Source organism: Lissotriton vulgaris, chromosome 1_1 (assembly GCF_964263255.1).
Source record: "Lissotriton vulgaris chromosome 1_1, aLisVul1.2, whole genome shotgun sequence".
Lineage (NCBI taxonomy): Eukaryota > Metazoa > Chordata > Amphibia > Caudata > Salamandridae > Lissotriton > Lissotriton vulgaris.
In genome coordinates, this window is record NC_141685.1 from 2029492605 (window position 1) to 2029512778 (window position 20174).

The following is a 20174-nucleotide window of genomic DNA, read 5'->3' on the forward strand; positions in this document are numbered from 1 at the left end:
GCATCACTGGATGGGTTGTTGTAAATGTATTAAAAAAATGTTCATATAATATTTCCGGGCAATGGACTGTGGGGAACTATCTTTTAGATAATCTGCACAACAATAGAGTCTATTGAGGGACAGTATTTTCCTCGAGAATAGGTGAGGCTATGTGTCCCTAGTAATAAGATTCGAAACAGGATTTCAAAATACAGTCAATAATGTAATTGATTCAAAAAGGGAGCCTGAGCTCAGTAAATTTAGAAACCAAGCAGGTTTATTAAAGTAAAATACAGAAGGTAGCAATTTATAGTCAGGTTTAAATAATCAGCCATAAGACAATGGCTATAAAGACTCGCATTTAAAATCGATAGAAAATCTGACAACATCCCTGGTAGAGGCAAAAGATATGGCTCATCCCCAATCCTGAGGGTCTTTTATAGAAAATTTGGTAATACAAAGTAATGGAAATTACACAGTCTGCATGAGGTGCTCAATTGTAGCCATATGCCAACAAAACATTATAAAGCCTAATACCACCATCTTAGAACTATCCCCTAAATGAATAAGTATTATGCCTCTTCTGACCGAATGTCATCGGAAATGTCAGAACAAATATCGTTACATAAACAACAATGAAAAGACTCATTACTGAACGAACTGCAGTGTGTGAGCAGGAAAGCCTTGAAATGTATCTAAAGGCTTCCGCCACAGTTCTTTAAGAGCATGTCATTAGAAAACAAACAATGCACATCATGCTGTGTGCATTGTCAGCAAGAATGAATATTATGAAACAGCAGCCAGATTAATACGGGATCGAGCCGAGGCCTAGTTTAAGCATAGGTCAGAAAAATATAGCTCTGGAAAAATCGCCATTATCGTCTCAATTGCAAATGACTCCTATTAATCAGCACAAATGATTCTAATCAGGAAATAACTCCCAAAATCCACAGCTATTTGTTAAACAAGAATTGGCAAAGTCCATAGGTCTGGCATTGACTGCTTTTCTACTGGTTTTGTAAAAGCGTGTTTCCTTTGGATGTTTTTTATTATACTGTACAAACACCATTCTCAAAGAGAAACATGCATCGACAAAGCCAATAGCTTAGCCACCAATGCCAGACCTATTTGCTTTGTCAAGGTTTGCTTCTCTAGTAATTAGAGTGGAAACTTGTGTCATTTTTGCCTAAGAGTTAATTTCCACACATCTTTTGTCTCTTTTTGTGTAATGACCATAGTAGCAGAGTTAACAACAGTATTGTAACTGCCAACGGCATGGGAAATAACAAGTGACTAGCACCTGTCTAAAAAACAAAAATATGAATTCCAAAGAGTTTGCGCAAAATAGTCACTGATTTGACTCAAAAAGGACACTTGGGCGCAGTAGTCAAAGAGCTGTGAGGCAGTGGGTGTAGTTTTCCATGCTCATCAAGTTGTAGTGGATACCTTTCTAGAATGCCACCAATGCCAAATAGCCAGATAACGAGTCAAACCCTCTATTACAAATAGTAATGATGCCCGACTGAGCATAGCACAATGTTGCCATTGAGATTAGGGGACTATGTAACATCTGTTAAGGAAATGGGGCAAAACTGCACATTAGTGCAAAGTTCACCTATAATATGCAATACAGTTTAAGTACCACAGACCTTCAGTAAGCGCACCAGACCTACACTATGAATGCCCACTCATATTACAAGGCCTACCTCAGATCAGTACTAATCTTTGAAGAGTTCCTTCTGCAAAAGGCTACATGTACCCAGATACTAGGCTGAGCAAGATAGTAGTCCTGTGTGCACAGCACGCACATGCCTGAGCTTACACGTAACAATCCCAGAGCATCTTACCCTAGCTGCACAGCAGAAGCCTGATCTTAAAGGGAAGATACTGGTGGTTAACACTCAGTCCATTTACCATGAGTTTTACTCCAGTAATCATTTTACCACTCAAAGCACAAGTCCAAAAAATGATTAGTGAAACGTGATAAATCCTGCGGAACATAAAGTGCATAACCTATTTGCTACACCATTGACGCTAGATTCTGGGATAAAATGCTAATGGATGACCTGAATGATATATATGCAACTACGTTGGAGACCTCCTATATGTCACAATCCTTTAGTGAGCAACAAGGAACATGTAGATTAAATGACCTCTTTAATAGGTGGAACGGATGCGTTACTTTTGCTAAAGATAGTCTCCTGTTAAATCCAGTTTAGGTGCATGTTATTTGGGGAACCACAAAGTTAGGTTGCATGTTTTATAATGAACATATAAATCTGTCTACAGCCACTCCCAATCGAGTGACCAGGAAGGAAGCATTCACTGCAAAAACACTGAAGTATTACCTTATGCATTGTTTTCGATGGCTATTTTTATCTTAGGAGTATGTTTGTTAAGAAAGAAGTTATGTGAGCATTGTTAATAACTTTCTTGCTTCCCGAACAGGAGGCTTAAGCCTGTTTAAGGAATTGTGATAGAGTTTGTGTAAAGAAACACAACTATCGCAGTAATAGTTCTGTACGGTCATTGTTTATCCCCATATCATGGATGCAGAGTCAGAAGTCACATGTAATACTAACGTTGACCTTTACAATGCGTTGGAATACATTTTGGTCTTTACCTCACATTTTCGTGATTTAAAATAATATATAAATGTGTTTGATATATATATATATTCACTAAAAAAACCATAGGTTTCACACCAGTTATAGTTAGCTGGAAATTTTACTGACATAAAACCATTGAATTTCCACGTTCTAGTTAGTTGGACTCACTATAACTTGCGCGTGTAATGCACTGCTGATGACGTCACATATTACATCACTCATGACATGGTCAGTGACAAATGGCGGCTTTCATATCCGATATGGTATGAAAGGAACTGTGAAATATTTATTGCTAACCATTTAGAAATGGCTGCCATACTTACATGTACTATTGTATTAGTCCGTTGTCAGTTACATTCCGATGACATATATAATGCTGTCAGGCGGTTAAAACTGTAAACACTGACGAAGGACTTTGGTCCGAAACGCGTTTGTTACACTTTGTCTGTGGGCTAAATAAATCTTTGCAACTTATACCCCTGGAGTGCGAGTAACGTTTCTCATAAACGGAAGCGAGTTGGAGCTACGATTTTCACCGTAAGTATCAGCTCGGGAATCTGCACCCGCCTGGGAGTGCCCCGGGATTGCTGATGCGAACCTGGATATAATATAATAAATATAATGGCCGACTGAGTAACAGCTCAATAAACCGACAATTTTTTCACCTACTTGGGTCTGTGCTCCATGTTTCTTTTCGGGAGAAGAGAGCGCTTGTATCCTGCTTGCGGAGTGGAGTAGCAGAGATATATATATATATATATACATATATACATACATACATATATATATATGTTGTGACCTCTTAATGCAAAGGGCAATTGGTATTGGAGATATATATATATATATATATATTACCTACTGGCGGTCGCCAGTAGGTATATATAGTTAAGATTTTTTCTCTATGGGACTTTTGAAAATTCTATGTCTAATAACTTTGGCGTTTGTGGACGGAATTGGCTGAAATTTTCAGGAAAATGGAACATTTTGTTTCTGAGCAGCCCCTGACAATTTGGGGGGGGTTTCATCAAGGGGGGGCCGAGAAAAAAAGGGGGTCCCAAAACGCGTTTTTCCCATGTTAATTACCATAGGGCGGTTGGCCTCACTTTTAGCTCGAACGGCTAAATGGATTTGCACGAAACTTGGCAAAATTGTAGGGACTGTTAGCCCGATGTGCCTTTGCTAGGTCTCAATATATGTGCTCCAGTGGATTTTGAGTAATTTATGTTCAAAAAAAGATATATATATGGGCGGAGCCTAACCACACATCTGATCTGATTGGCTGTCAGCACTTCATCCAAGAAGTGTTGGCAGCCATCTTGGGACCAATATACATGATAGCACCTCATTAAAAAGCATTGTAGTTAATAGAGGGTTTTAGGACTTTAGTTACATTATAAATCATTTGTTGATGGTACCATACTCGTTTTAGGAATTGTGGTGGGTTCTAAGGTGATTTTACCATGTGAAAAAGCCTTCTGCTGTGATATCATGAATATTGTTTGAAAGAAAACTAATATCTCATGATTTTCCCACAGTGGTTTGGAAGGGGATCTATAAGCTAAACTGAAAGCATATTTTCTGTAAATTCACATTATCTTTCTCAGTCATGTGAAAATGAAGTCTGACATTCTCAGTAAAACATGTACATCCAACAAGGACAGAGACTGTCAGTTGATTCCTTTGTGTTCTACTGCAGCCTCCTAGAGTGTTCTAAAGAACAACTAGAGCGCTAACAGTCCTACTTATTACAAAGCTATGGCACACCTGAAGCCATCTTGATTGTAATTAAGTGGTAACTCTTAAAACATTTAATTTAAAAAGAAACAACATGAGGGGGTATATTTTGCCATAGAAAGTATGATTAGTGCTGCAGAATGAAAAATTAGGGCACATTTTGAGTGACTTCTCAAATCCTTTTCTATTTCATTAAAACATTCTGACATGCAGTCTCCCAAAATGGCCACCAGAGACAAAAGAGCCCAAATGTAGCCCAAATATCACCCAGATGTAGCCCAAGTATAGCCCAATGACAGAATGTCCCAGAGTGTTCTAAAGAACAACTAGAGCGCTAACAGTCCTACTTATTACAAAGGTATAGCACACCTGGAGCCATTGTGATGGGAATAAAGTGGTAACTCTTAAAACATTTAATTTAAAAAGGAACAAAATGAGGGGGTATATTATGCAATAGAAGGTATTATTAGTGCTGCAGAAAGAAAAATCAGGGCACATTTTGAGTGACTTTTCAAATCCTCTTCTATTTCATTAAAAAATTCTGACATGCAGTCTCCCAAAATGGCCACCAGAGACAAAAGAGCCCAAATGTAGCCCAAATATCACCCAGATGTAGCCCAAGTATAGCCCAATGACAGAATGTCCCAGAGTGTTCTAAAGAACAACTAGAGCGCTAACAGTCCTACTTATTACAAAGGTATGGCACACCTGAAGCCATCTTGATTGGAATAAAGTGGTAACTCTTAAAACATTTAATTTAAAAAGGAACAAAAGGAGGGGGTATATTTTGCCATATGAATTATGATTAGTGCTGCAGAAAGAAAAATTAGGGCACATTTTGAGTGACTTCTCAAACCCTCTTCAATTTCATTAAAAAAATTCTGACATACAGTCTCCCAAGATGGCCACCAGAGACAAAAGAGCCTAAATGTAGCCCAAATATCACCCAGATGTACCCCAAGTATAGCCCAATGACAGAATGTCCCAGAGTGTTCTAAAGAACAACTAGAGCGCCAACAGTCTTACTTATGACAAAAGTATGGCACACCAGAAGCCATCTTGATTGGAATGAAGTGGTAAGTCTGAAAACACTCAATTTAAAAAGGAACAACATGAGGGGGTTAATTTTGCCATAGAAAGTATGATTAGTGCTTCAGAAAGAAAAATTAGGGATCATTTTGAGTGACTTCTCAAATCCTCTTCTATTTCATTAAAAAAATTCTGACATGCAGACTGAAACATGCACTTTGAATACCAGCAGCAGACGTCCCTGGTGAGCAGTAGCTTTACTACAGTGATCTAATGTGCAACTAGAGTGCTAACATTCAGAATTTATGGCAAATGTGTGACACATCTGAATGCCTTCTTGATGGAACCAAAGTAAACAAGCATTGAAAATGCAATAGATCTCGCCCTCGTTTAAGTTAAAGCCATTCTGTTTGTAATGAGGTGGCTTTTTAGCTTTGCTTTTAGTAGTGTTTTTTCAACTTTCATGTAAATAACATGCATCTGTATGCATATAAGTATATGTATGCATGCATTTATGTTTGTATTTATATAGATATACAGATGATATATGTATGTATATATATATATATTCACTGAAAAAAACATAGGTTATAGACCATATATAGTTAGGAATTAGCATTTACAAAACCTTGAAAATTCACTGAAAAAAACATAGGTTATAGACCATATATAGTTAGGAATTAGCATTTACAAAACCTTGAAAATTCACTGAAAAAACCATAGGTTATAGACCATATATAGTTAGGAATTCGCATTTACAAAACCTTGAAAATTCACTGAAAAAACCATAGGTTATAGACCATATATAGTTAGGAATTCGCATTTACAAAACCTTATTTTACTCACACAAAACCATTGAAATTCCATATATAGTTAGTTGCACTAACTATATATCGCGCACCCGCAATCCACTGCTGATGATGTCACATTACATCATTCATGACATGGTCAGTGACATCACTGATGACATCACTGATGACATCTCAAATGACATCACTGATGACAACATCCAGTGACTGTATGTTTCTGTAAAGTTAAAATATGTCTTACATATTGAAGAATGAGTGGATGTATAAGTGTCTGGATGAAGGATCTAGTAGGTGCATGACTGACTGTATGAGTGAGTGATTAAATGTGTCTCACTGAGTGCATGGGTTAGTGACTAAACTGTCTTAATTTGTGCATCATTATGTCTGTTGTTCTGTAAACTGTTGCATGTGTTGATAAGTAGCTATATGAGTAACTATATGGGTTATTGATTGGTTGCCCAAGTATTTGTATGGGAGACTGAGTGTGTGTGTGGGTGGCTGGGAGGTGTATGACTCTGTGCATAGATGTGTGAGCAGTTGATTCACTAGATGTATGGTTTCAAAAGTGCATGTGGAAACAGCTGTATGGGCGGTTGACTGTGTGCATGAGTGTATTGGTGAGTGAATGGATATCTCAGTGCTACATGTAAAAGTAAGTACATATGTAAAACACAGTACATGTGAGAGTTGACATATATAAATAACTGTGCATAAGAGCCAGTGAATGTGTGAGTGGCTGTATGGATCATTGTGAACTTGTATCAGGGATTGTATAAGAGAGTAAATATGTGTTAGTATATGTTTGAATAAGTAAAGTTTGTATAACTGTATAGTTGAGGAAATGGAGGTGTGATTGATTATTTGCATGACTGACTAGGTGTGTGAGTAACTTCATGGATGAGTGACAGTCTGTGAGTGTCTGTTTACACTGATTGTATCTAAGGTTATATTAGAGTCTGAAGAGGTTCATCGTATTATCACATGAATGATATCATCAGTGATGTGATCAGTAATGTCAAATGAGATGTCATCAGTGATGTCATCAGTGATGTCATTTGAGATGTCATCCGTGATGTCATTTGAGATGTCATCAGTGATGTCATCAGTGATGTCACTGACCATGTCATGAATGATGTAATATGTGACATCATCAGCAGTGGATTGCGGGTGCGCGATGTATAGTTAGTGCAACTAACTATATATGGAATTTCAATGGTTTTGTGTGAGTAAAATAAGGTTTTGTAAATGCGAATACCTAACTATATATGGTCTATAACCTATGGTTTTTTCAGTGAAAATATATATATATATATATATATATATATATATATATATATATATATATATATATATATTGTCGCTCCAGGTTGTCCACCTCTTGAGTAGCACGCGAGCAGCAGCTTAATTTATGTGTAGGTGAGGACGGGGATCCGCTTGTAGATGCCGCTCCGTAATGGATCTGCCCGACGCATTTCGAAGCTCCATCTGCTTCTCTTCAGGGGCTTTAACGGAAGCGGTGTGCACACCCGCTGACACACTTCTCCAATTTCCATATGACACACCCGCCGATGGGAGGCTCCAATGAGACTGTGCATTATGGGAAGTGTGGTGCGGAAAGCACACAATCAAGTCCTGTATGGACCCCACAAGTGGGCCCGCCCTCGATCCCATGTACGGCTGCTGTTTCACTTCCGTGACCCCCAAGGATAACGGGTGCATACTCCGCGGCCGGACTGCCGCGTGTAAATTGTGGCTCCAGGTTGTCCACCTCTTGAGTAGCACACGAGCAGCAGCTTAATTTATGTGTAGGTGAGGACGGGGATCCGCTTGTAGATGCCGCTCCGTAATGGATTGCCCGACGCGTTTCGAAGCTCCATCTGCTTCTCTTCAGGGGCTTTAACGGAAGCGGTGTGCGTAGGAATCGAGGACGGGCCCACTTGTGGAGTCCATACAGGACTTGATTGTGTGCTTCCTGGACCACACTTCCCAGAATGCATAGTCTCATTTGAGCCTCCCATTGGTGGGTGTGTTATACATAAAATGGGGAAGTGGGTCGGCGGTTGCGCACACCTCTTCCGTTAAAGCCCCTGAAGAGAAGCAGATGGAGCTTCGAAACGCGTCAGGCAGATCCCGTACGGAGCGGCGTCTACTAGTGGATCCCCGTCCTCACCTATACATAAACCAAGCTGCTGTTCGCGTACTACTCAAAGGTGGACACCTTCGAGCATTGATATATATATATATATATATATATATACATATATATCCATGGTTCAAATGTGTTTAGAGCAGAATTTCTTCTTGTTTAACAATCAAATCTACCAACAAGTAAGAGGTGTCGCCATGGGGGCCTGTTTCTCCCCCAGCTACGCATGTTTGCACATGGGGCTGTGGGAGGAACAGGTCCTGGCGGGGGATCTGCGTATAATCATGGAGCAGCATGTGGTCACCTACCTCAGATATATTGATGATTTATTTTTTGTTTGGAAAGGGACGGAGGAGGCAGCAATTCAGTGTGCCAACTGGCTGAATGTTAACAGCTTAAATCTACAATTTACATCATGCATTCATGCAGGGTCTGTTAATTTTCTAGACATGGAAATCTATGATGAAAATAACCGCATTCAAACTAAACTATTCAGAAAACACACTGCGGGTAATACCATCCTGCATGCAGCAAGTCACCATCCTCGCCACCTGATACGGAGCATTCCCTATGGGGAGATGTTGCGTATCAGGCGGATTTGCAGCAGTGATGAGGAATGCGAGTTGGCACAGGAGGCGAGTAAATGTAGATTCCTTGCTAGGGGATATTCCAAGGCCACAATTGAGGCTGCCCAGAGAAGAACGCAGCTTATATCCCGAGACATTGCACTCATCCCTAAAAACAAGGATGTTGATACATACAAGGATGATGAGTAATCAGACCTCACATGATTATAGCGTACAGCCGGCAACACTCAGCCATCAGAAAAATATTTAATCAGAATTGGAACCTCATATTGGGGGATCCATGTATTGGTTATAAAGTGTTGAACAAACCACTCCTCACATTCAGGAAATCAATATCTATGGCCAAATCATTGGTCAAAAATACCTTGGAACCACAAATTTCGACCACTTGTAAGGCCCTAGGCAGTGGCTTTAGGAAATGCACACAGTGTAAGGCGTGTAAACACGGGGTCAACAAGACTAAGTATGTTGTCCCATTCTCACAAACACCTAGAGAAGTTACCAAACGCCTAAATTGTAAAACAGACTATGCGGTCTATGTGCTGGAGTGCACTTGTGGACTCAGGTATGTGGGTAGTACTCGCCTGCCGGTCCACAAGCGTGTGCTCCAGCACATTAGAGCTATAAACAACAAAGATCAGGCCTACCCTGTGGCTAGGTACTTTGAACACGTGCATAGTTCTAATCCCATGCATCTGTCTTATTATGTGATTGATTCAATGTGGCCAATGAAGAGAGGTGGAAATCGAGATGCGAATCAACGCCCCCCCACGTTTTTTTGATATAACTGACCTAACTTGTAGATATTTATAAAAATCTCTATGGCTTAGATTATATAGCCTTTGCGCACTCTCATAGGTAATTATTACCCCTGCCGCCCCTATCAGATCTCCTATAGTTTTTATCCCTTGCCTTTCCCAGCCTTTCATTACAGAGTCATGGAATATTGCTGGGAGAGATGGATTCCCATATAGTGGTGTATAATAGCTCATTCTGCCCAATTTTATCTTCTTTTTAATAGTGGACCATATTGTTATAGCGGCCCCCAGGGTTTTAAAGCGTACCTTCTTATAATAGCTTTTCTCCACATATTTGAGAAGCCATCTATCCGAGTCTTTGACCAAAAGTTCATATACATCTGGAATCCCATCCCTCCCTCTCCATTTGTCCGTTATATCTCCCCCCAGCATCCCTCTTATGTACTGCAAAACTGCGGCCCAATAATAGGCTTTAAAATCCGGAAGCATTAACCCACCACGTTCCCGAGGTAGCGAATAAATTTTCGGCTGCGGAGTGTTCTTCCTCCTGCCCATATAAATCTGTTTGTTACTCCTTCTAGCTCCCTAAACCATTTATTGTCAAATAACAGGGGAATGGTCCTAAAGAGATATAATACTTTAGGTAAAAATGTCATTTTTATCATATTACACCTGCCATTTGTGGTCAAATGTAGATTGTTTAGTCTGTTAAACTCGAGCTTGGCTTTGCTGATCATAGGTTCTATATTTTTTGCCACAACTGTTGATATATCAGAGGTGATTAAAACCCCTAGATACATCGCTGTTCCAGTAATTCTTTGGTCCACCAACGTTATTTTTTGGTTTACTACAACCTGTGTTTTATCTGCATTTAACCTGTATCCTGATAGTTTTCCATATATAACTGCCTCGCTTTGTATTGCTTCCAGGGCCGATTTGGGATCACTTGATGTAACCGTCAAATCGTCCGCGTACCCCAGAATTTTTGTTTCATATCCATTCAAAAAAATTGGTCGAATATCTGTGTTTTGTTCTATTTTTCGTATAAATGCGTCTATATATAGGGCAAAGAGGAGCGGAGAGCACGGGCACCCCTGTCTGGTTCCCCGCCCAATCGTTATTATATTGCTCATTTCGCCCATAATCCTTAGTTTTATTTTTGGAGTAAAATATAATGCTCTTACCACATTTATATATATGCTCCCTAGATTCACTTTTTCTAGCACTGCCCAGAGGAATCCCCACGAGACCCTATCAAATGCTTTCTCCGCATCTAATAATATTAATGACATAGGGTCTTGTGAGGCTGTAGTGCCATCAAACAGAGTCAACACTCTCCTAATATGCTCTGCAGTGCCTCTCCCGGGTATGAACCCATGCTGTCTGGGGGATACGATCTTGCCTATTAAACTCCCTAATCGATTTGCCAAAATTTTCGAATAAATTTTAGCGTCGCTATTCATTAAGCTAATAGGTCTATATGACCCGGGGTTAGTCGGCGGTTTATTTTTTTTAATGAACACAATCATCACTGCTTCACTCCAAGACTCTAGGGGGGGGGGGGGGGGGATACCATTTTGCATATTAGTTATTAAATTAAAAAAGTCCCCTTCTATTTCGGGCAAGAAGGTTTTATAGAATTCTAGCGGGATGGAGTCCGGGCCAACAGCTTTTCCAGCTGGGAGATCAGAAATTGCTTTCTGCATTTCCTCTCGATTAAATATTGTTTCCAGACCCCCTTTATCGGCCTCATCCAGCCTTTCTAGGTTTGCGCCTTCTAGAAACTCCTCTATATCCCTTATCTTGGCCCCTTGATCCGGAAGAAAAAGTAGCTGATAAAATTCTTGAAATCTTGTGCATATATCCCTAGGTGTAGTTTCTTTGCTTCCATCTTGAAGCATAATCTCCGCAATATCCCCCTTTGTGGTTGCCTGCCTTGTTCGTATAGCTAGTATGCGGCCGATCTGTTCGCTATATTCGTATTGTTCCTTCCTCCATGCCAGGTATTTCCCTGCTGCTTTAGATGCAAATATTTCCCCCACTGCAGCTTTAGCAATTGTTAATTTCTGCAATATCATTGTAGTATCTTGCTTAGCCCTGATGGCAGCAACAAGTTCTTCCTCAATATTAGCCACCGTTCTCTGCCATCTTCTCCCTTTCTGTCTTGTTTCGTCTTATTGAATAGCTAAGTGTCTCTCCCCTAATGCCTGCTTTCATTGTGTCCCAAACTGTAGCAAGTGGTGCTGTTCCTCTGTTTACCTCTAAAAACTCTTTCAACCATTCTCTCATATACTCTATATACTTAGCATCTTGTAGTAAGGCCCTCTCAAAAGACCAGTTTGAGGTTTGTTTATGTTGCGATGGGATTGAAATATCTAAAATCAGAGGATTGTGGTCTGAAATGACCCTTGGGAGCCTATACATGTTACCTATAGCTGCTATTGTAGGGTAGACCAAAAAGTAGTCTAGCCTTGCTAATGTTTTGTGGGGTGCCAAAAAATACGTACTTCCCCCACCAACATTATGTTGCTGTTCCCACAAATCTATTAAGCCATTAACTTCCATAAGCCTTATCAAAGCCGCATGACTTCTCTTTTTCCTCCCCAAATTTTTTGGGATCATTCTTCCATAGACCATTCAGGCCGTTAATGTTTAGATCCCCACATTTCACCAAAGGTTGTGGCCAGTTAGACAATTGTGAATTCATCCCGTTGATCATTTCAGGATGATCAACTGTCGGAGCGTACAGGGAGCATAAAGTAAAATTAAACCCCTTCATCTGGCATTCCCTCAGCACCCAACGTCCATAAGGATCTGCTTTTTGTCTTTTAACAACCACACCGCCATGTCGTGCTAATACAGCCACCCCTCGAGTCTTTGTCCCTTGTGTCGTATGAGAAAGCAGTTGGAACCCTAGCTGCCCCAGTAATCCCTTTTGGGCCACCTCTATATGCGTCTCTTGTAGACAGAGCAAATCAACATGCATGGTTTTAAAGTACTCCTTCACCTCCCTTCGCTTCCTTCCATCATTTAATCCACAAACATTCAGTGTGCCTATCCGCATTGATATTCTTGTTTTATCCTCATATCAACATTCAGCCTTCCTTCTATTCTCTCATCTTTTATAATTTGTTTTCTCTGATCCTCTTCTTGTTTTATCTTATCTTGATGTGATGAATTTTTTGTTTTTTCCCCCCTCCCTCCCCCTTCCCCTCCCCCCCCCACCTATTAGAGCAAGCAGGCCTCTGGCCTCTGTGATGGAGTCTGGCTATCGACTCCCCTTTGCCGACCTTTAAAATTGCATTAGATCTCCTGAATAAATTGCTTCAGTTTGATATCTTCACATCCCCTTTACCCAAATCACCATAGCTTTACTATTATCTTCATCATTATATACCATTGTCCTTGTTTTTGTGCCCAGCCGATATTCCCAACCCCTTTGCCCCTAGTCTTCTTTCATCCATATGTTACCTCTTTATATATTTTGGACAGGTTAAATCAATCTTAGACCAACATGTTCTTTGTCTAAATGCGCGAGTTCTTTAGAAAAAACATCATCAGAGAAGTCTTCAAGATTGATCCCTCGCCTCATTGCTCGTCTCTCCGCTAACACGTATTGTGTCCATATATTCTTTTGCTTGGATTTCGGAAAAGAAAACCCTGGTGGAGTTCCTATATACTATTTTAAGTTTTGCCGGGTTCATTAGATATGCTTGCAGGCCCATCTTGTGGCATGGATCCAGTAGTTCCCTGAGTCTCCATCTCCTTTCGACTGTGCTATGACAATAATCGGGGGTTGAAAAAAAGGACTGGCTTTCAAACAGTCGTTTGGCATTGGGGCGAGCTTTTGCATATACTTCCTCCCTCAGTAAGAAGTTGCCAAAATACACTAATATAGCTCTTGATCTTGGTACCCCCTCAGCTGCCGCAGCGGTGGGCCCTTTCTTTTTTAAGGTCATTGGGAATCGATGTACTCTTTGTACCTCCCTATCCCAGTCCCAATGGTTTAATTCTGGGAAAGCTCCTTTAAACATTCTCAGTGTATATGCCCTAATGTCCCCGCCTTCTGCCCCTTCCTTTATGCCCAGGATTCGGAAATTATTCCGTCTCTGACGGTTCTCTAAATCTTCTAGCTTCCACTGGGCATCCACCATTCGCTTTTCGTACCCCATCAATCTTGCTGAGTCTTTGGCTTGCTGGTCTTCCACCATGCCCGTTCTGTCCTCCAGGTGTGTCATCCTTGTATTGATGGCTGTGCATATCTTGGCTACCTTCTTAATAGCTCCTTGTAGTTGTTGGTCGCTATGCGGTTTTTCTTCCCCTCTGCCTTTGTTGCATCCTGCAGTTGTTTAATTGAATTTAGAATTAATTGAAGCGTGGGTTCCGCTGAAGGTGTTTGTCCATGTGCCCCCCCAGCACTAGGATCCTCCTCCTTCTCGTTCTCTATCTCGTTGTAGATATGCTCAGTGGCTGAGTAATCCCAGTGTAGCCAGGTTCTGTCTCAGTGCTCGCCACGCTGACTCGTCTGCGGCTACTACCAGCTTTCTCTTGTGATTGCGTGCTTCTCTGACGCCTAGACAATCTTTTTTTCCTTGGTTCATGGTCTTTCCCCTTTGGCGATCCGCTTCTCCCTTTCAGACTTATGGCCAGACTTGAATCTGTATTTGTCTCATCATTCTCTTCCAAGTCAGACTGTGTGTCCTTAGATGTATCAGACCCGTCTGTAACCGAGTAAAAGTTATCTACTGGGTCTACATTGTTCTCTTGTCCGCTAAGGCCGCTATCTGCAGTTATTTCTTGTACCAATAGCCCAGTTTGTTGCGCTATAGTGTTTGTTGTATCTGGAGTCCCTCTAATGGTGGTATCCATGCTTACCCCCATTGACGTTGCCGTTGCCGTTACTTCAGTGGGGCATATATCTTCCCCTATGCTATCCACAATATCATTGAGGTCCATGATATTGCCCCACTGAGCCTCTGCCATTGGGGTACTGGGTAGTTCAAGCGTGTTGTCAGTATCCGGCTTAGCTGTGTTTATTATGTTAGAGGGAGAAAAATACCCGCCAATGCCCTTCAGTTGTCCTATTAGCTGTGCCGAGTTTATTGCAGCCTGTTTTCTGGCTCTTGTTTTGCTCCAGGCGGATGCCCCTTCCTCATTCAAACCGCTATGAGATTGGGGGTGAGTATCCTTGGCCTTATCACCCCCTTGTTTTCTCGTGACCTGCCCAGAGATTTGTTTGCCAAGATTTTCGCCTGACTCAGGAGCTTTAGGCTTTCCCCCTCGAGTGGTTTTCGGTGCCATCTTAACCCCCACGGAGTTCTTTCCAGATTCAGCCACTTTTCTATCTTCCGCTTTTGCCCATGAGTTGTGATGTCGCCGAAAAACTCTTATCCGTTCAGCATTAGTCAAGTTGCAACTCAGACTTAGGGTCAGGGTCCACCTTGGTGTATTGTCCCTTGTATTGTCCCTTGCTCCCACAATCTTGCCTGTTGAAGTTTTTAAAGCCAAAGTCTCTTGTAACCCTTCTGACCACCCTTCTGACCACACACGCTGCTTCTGACTTACCCCTGCCACCGGAGTCAGCCTTGCAGCCTTTGCAGCCTTTGCAGTCCTTGTGTGTTGTGGTCTGGGATCCACTCAACCCTCTCGGGTCGTCGCCGTGGGGATAACCATTTGCTGTCTTGCGCTGCGCTTGTCTCAGCTGCGCTATGTTCCACCGCCGTTTGCTCCACTGCCAGTGTCCTCGCTTTAGACTCCGATTTGGCAGCCGTTTCAGTCGCTGCAGCGCTACAACGGACACTCTGCTCCTCTGAGCTCCACTGTGCCTCCTGCGCCGTCTGGTGTTCGTGCTGCCGACTCCGCGAACTCCGTGCTCCGCCCAGTGCTCTCCGTAGCCTGTCCCGCGGATTCCGCCCGTAGCGCTGGTCAGCCGGGAGCGCAGGAAACGCTGATGGCTCTTCGAATCTCGCACCTCGGCCGCCGCCGCTGGATTAAAGCCAAGGACTTCTTCGAGCCCCATTTGGGGCATTATATATATATATATATATATATATATATATATATATATATATATATATATGTTCACCAAGGTGTCCCCACTTCAAAGACGCACTCCACAGCAGATCCGAAATGCGTTAGGCAAATAAAGAACCCTGAATTAAAATGCATTTTGCTTTTACTAGATATGCTGTGGAGTGTGTCTTTGAAGTGGGGACACATTGATGGGCATGTACCTAAACGGCAGTCCGGCTGTGAAGACTGCACCACCCAGAATTGGGCCCATGAAAACCTGGAGCTGGTTGGGACAGTAAATCACCACAAATTTTGGAGCATTTATAATTTGGAGGCCCACTGGAGGGTTATTTTTAAATGCATATCTAGTGATGCAGCACAGAGTCTACAAGAGATAGAACACTGTCTGAAAGGGACCACATATCCCAGCATGAACACAAATTAACTCACATGTGAAACTTACTGAAGGCCAATTGAAATGTGCTGAGAAGTTTTGCCTTTGAGTATGTCTGCATGCACTCTGGTATCCTGTGATCAAGGAGCTGAGCTCCGAAAAGCGTTAGGCAAACAAAGAACTCTGAATTAAAAATGCATTTTTACTTTTACTAGATCTGCAGTGGAGTGCGTCTTTGAAGTGGGGCCACATTGATATATGTATGCGAAAAGATTTTTCATAAATAAATCATTTTAAATACCTAGCGTGTGCTCCAGATTGTTTTTAAGTTGTTGTGGAACACAGAAGAATTCATCCTTCACCCACGGAAGCACTCGCCGTGTGTTCGGCAGCCTGGGTGGAACTGTCGAAACAAGTTTATTTTGGCATGCCAGAATAACGGTTGTTGGAGCCCGTCGACCATGGAAGTTGTGGACTATACAAGAGTAAGGTGCGCAGCCATACAACAGACAACTGCAGCAACTCTGTAGGTAAAAACCAAATGCTACTAATGAGCCGGCATCATTCATTGTGCCACCTTCTTAAATTGCCATTTAAACCGGTCTCAGACTGCCATTGCAGCCTGTATGTGCAGGCTTAAACTGCCATGTCAACTTAACAAAATAAACCTTTTCCCAGGCCAAAAACCTTACTTTTTAATACATATATGTCACCCCCTTGTGTAGGTCCTACACAGCCCAGAGGGCACGGGGCAGTGTATTTAAAACGTTGGACAAGTACTTTTACGTTTTACATGTCCTGGTAGTGAAAAACCCTTAAATTCGTTTTTCACTACTACAAGGGCTGCCTCTCCCATAGGATAACATTGGAGGTACCTTATTACATGTAATAAGCTGTAACTTCCTATTGAGGACAGGTCAAATTTGGTGCATAAGGAATTGTTATTAAAAGCCCTCTTTAATGATAAAGTTATACTTTTAGTCACAATTCTGAAAATGTCACTCTTAAAAAGTTGACATTTTCTTGTCCTAACCATTTGGTGCCTGCAGCCTGTTCATGGGTCGCATGACTAGGTGTAGCTGCCAGCTGGTCCTGTGTATTGCTCCCTGACATTGAGACAAAGGGAAACTAGGTGCTGGCAGGATGGGCTACTCCGAACTAACGAGGGGAAGGAGCTGTCACCTACCACACTTGCACATCACAAATGCTCTGCCTGAACACACTCACAAAGGGCTTGTCACTTAGCATTTGTGACCCCAGATAAGTTGGGGCCAGGACAGGGAGGAAGGGGATGCCTGGCACCTCACTGAGGGTGGAAACCTCTAGAAACTTTTCTTATTCAAATTGGGCACTAGGTACAAATATTGGAGCTTTAGACCCAACTTTTCAGTACACTTCTTGGCTTGTAGACTATGCCATAAAGAAGGACTGCTGTGCTGCTGAAAGGACTGCAGCTCTGCTAGACTGCTGCTCTGTTACCCTCTTCCCTTGGTGAGAAGTACTGGACCTGCAGCTCTGATTCCAGGACCCAAGCATGACTCCAAGGGCTAATTGACTGGCCTCCTAATCAGAAGCCTCAGGGAGATAACAGGCTCCCAACAACTTTGGACCCAGCACCTGGACTCCGTCATCTACTAGTCCTGCCCTTCCAAGTTTTGCCACCCCCGGCATGAACTCTGGGAAATAAGCTAGAATGTATTCTGCCAGCCCATCTGTGGATTCAGCAGAACTAACACATCTACTCCGCAGCGCAGCACATCGCCTCGAGGCATCACCCTTGAAACTGACGCATCACAGCTGCTACGTGGGCTTCCCTGATGCAAGCTATTTATATCACCATTGCAGCCCATCTGAATCGCCGCTGCATGACGCCACTCCACTCAAGGACATCACCTTGTCGAATGCAGACAAATGGAACCTCCACTGCGCGATGCATCTCGACATAAGGATAGCGCTTCACCCAATGCAGACCACTGGACCCACCGCTGAACAATGCTTCTCCACGTAATGCCTTCACATTGCACTTCGCACCTCTCAGGAACCGCCGCTGCGCAACATATCTCATAATCATCAGGATAAAGGTACTGTGTTCAGCAGGCCTAAGTGGGTCCAACTAGCCAGCATGTGCTTCATCGTGGTCGGCCTGAACTTGTGACACTGTCCTGTTCCAATGCTACCAGATAACCCCAGTTGGTGCTTTGTGCTATTTGGCTCTAAATTCACATAAACCTTTAATACTTTATGCATATCTCTGGTTCTACTAATTGGATTTTTGTTGCTTTGGTTTAGATTTATTAATTAAAATGTACTCTCTTTTCCCAAATTAGTGTGGGATTTTTCTTTTGTCATGCTGTCACTTTATTACTGTTTGAAGTGTTGTAAAAATACTTTACACATTACCTTAGCACAGGTTTATCTGGGGTTTGCTTGCAACTCCTCCCTGACAAGGGTTGTGGTTGCTGCTTAAGTAGGGATTCACCCCCTTAACCTAATGTCTTAGATTGGTGATCAGAGGTGAGGATTAGGACTTGTGTTTGTTCCGTTCTATACAGTGATTTTGTGTTACATTGAAAATGCCAGATAAATAATCTGAGACCAGTTCAGGCTTTTCAAAATTCTCCTTGATTGGCTTCTTCGATTTTTCCAAATTCACCCTCTTCCTACTTGACTATTATGCCTGAAACCACACCTACAAGGATGGAGTTTGAGTCTGCCATCCTAGATGCCTACACTGTGGCCTAGCTCAAGGAGAGAGAACTTACAGCGGAGAGCAATATCAAGAAATAGCAACTCCAAAAGGTGCTGAGGGCCTGGGCCGAAGTCCACCAGTCACTGGTTACAGCAAAGGAAGGTGATGATAATGTGAAAAGGAGAGGAACTGGATACCAGTCCAGAGATGAATCAGTCAACTGAGCGTGATGAATTCCATCCCGAGTTGGAGCTCCATGCCAGAGCAGAGATCAGTGTGTCGTCTCAAGGCCTGTTCCCAAAGGACGTGATGGACAGGAGTCTGAGAGGGCCTTTGCAAGAGAAAAACTGCCACAGAGATGCTGGAGAGAAAATGGCTGATGCGAGGAGACTCAGATAGCTGGGCATAAGAGCTAGGCTGGCAAAGTCCAGCAATATTGGTGGCTCTCTAACTGCAGTGCCCTCTGGAGGCAAGAGGGTCCACATTCCTAAAGTTCTGGTGCCTGACTTTGTTGTGAGGGAAGACATTCACAAATGGTTTGAAGCTTATGAGGTAGCTTTGCAGATGCATAGAATCCTGAAGAGAATTGGGGGATAGCATCTTAAAGCATATACCTAGTGAGGGAAGGGATGTCCTACTGGCCATAGAAAAGGGGGACAGGATGAGGTATGCCCCCACGAAGAAAAACCTTGCCAGGAAATATGGTCTCAACCCTGAAAAGAACAGGCACAGGTTTAGGAACAACCAGAAGCTGGCCCATCAGACCTGTGTGGATTATACAGATTCCTTTTGCAAGGCACTGGAAGGCAGGGTGAAGGGCAGTGACCTGAATGATTACCAGGGGTTCTATAACTTACTTGCAAGAGAGCACATATTCAGTCTTTGTTTTGCAAATCTACACCAGCACCTGATTGATAGTAAACTCACTTGTCCCAGGGAGCTTGCTAAGAGGGGGACTACTGCTCATCAGCAGGTCCACAGGACGGTACCTGGGATTAACCCCATTAAGGATGGTTCAGGGTCCCCCCAGCAGAGTGAGGGAGAGGTTAAAGGTCACCCAGACAAGTCCCAGAGTAACGTGAGGGAAAGGGTTTCCATGCTCGTTTCGAGAAACACGGAGGTGGTTCTGGTAAACGGTGGCCAAGGGAGCCCCATTTCCAAACCTGCTGCATTGATTGTCTCAGCTAGTACACAAGCAGGGGGACTCTGTCCTACAAAACCACTCATTAGTGGGCCCGCTACAGGGGGGCAATATGGCCTTAGAGAGAAGAAGTCCTGAGGGGCAGGTCATAGACCATGCCATGATCTCCATTAGTTAAGACGTAGGCTCAGAAGGTGAGCTGGTGATCCCAGAGGGTGGGAGTTATCTATTCCACCAGGTAAATGTGAATGGGATCCGGGTTATTGCTTTTCAGGGACTATCCAGAC

General features: G+C 42.6%; 1 protein-coding gene across 2 annotated transcripts in view; it reads right to left on the reverse strand.

Annotated features, from left to right (window-relative positions):
- Positions 1 to 20174, reverse strand: part of IRAG2 (inositol 1,4,5-triphosphate receptor associated 2) — a 1414859-nt gene that overhangs the window by 42732 nt on the left and 1351953 nt on the right. The gene's annotated exons all lie outside the window — the stretch shown is intronic.